The sequence below is a fragment of the Mya arenaria genome, chromosome 11 (assembly GCF_026914265.1).
Source record: "Mya arenaria isolate MELC-2E11 chromosome 11, ASM2691426v1".
Taxonomy (NCBI): Eukaryota; Metazoa; Mollusca; class Bivalvia; order Myida; family Myidae; genus Mya; species Mya arenaria.
Window position 1 is genome coordinate 176,362 of NC_069132.1, and position 882 is coordinate 177,243.

Below are 882 nucleotides of genomic sequence, written 5' to 3' on the forward strand. Positions count from 1 at the left end.
GTCAAGATATGTCATCTCTAACTAAAATTATTCAGTTTCAACGGTTTTTCTATTTTTAGTAACAGTGACCTTGAACTTGACTAGGGACCCCAAACGCAATCCCATGAAAGGTATCCATAATCTCTTCCTATTGACTAAGTTTGGTCAACATATGTCAACCCTAACTAAAGTTATTCAGTTTCAACGGTTTTTCTATTTTAAGTAACAGTGACCTTAACCTTGACCCTAAACGCAATCTGGTGAAAGGTCTCCATAAACTCTTCCTATTGACGAAGTTTAGTCAAGATATGTCATTCCTAACTAAAGTTATTCAGTTTCAACCGTTTTTCTATTTTTAGTAACAGTGACCTTGACCTTGACCCTAGGGACCCAATCGCAATCCCATGAAAGGTACCCATGAACTATTCCTATTGATTAAGTTAAGTCAAGATATGTCATCCCTAACTTAAGTTATTCAGTTTCAACCGTTTTTCTATTTTTAGTAACAGTGACCTTGACCCTAGGGACCCCAAACGCAATCCCATGAAAGGTATCCATAAACTCTTCCTATAGACCAAGTTTAGTCAAGATATGTCATCTCTAACTAAAGTTATTCAGTTTCAACCATTTTTCTATTTTGAGTAACAGTGACCTTGACCTTGACCCTAGGGACCCCAAACGCAATCCCATGAAAGGTACCCATAAACTCAATGAACCAACTTTGGTCAAGATATGTCAACCCTTACTAAAGTTATTCAGTTTCATAGGTGAGTTTGATGCCGCCAGGCCGCCAGCCCGCCCGAACAACGACGTTCGCCATTCTAATATCTAATAACCAGGTTTCACTATGTGAAAACCTGGTTAATAAAATTGTTGGACATTGATGAACAAAAAATGTTAAAA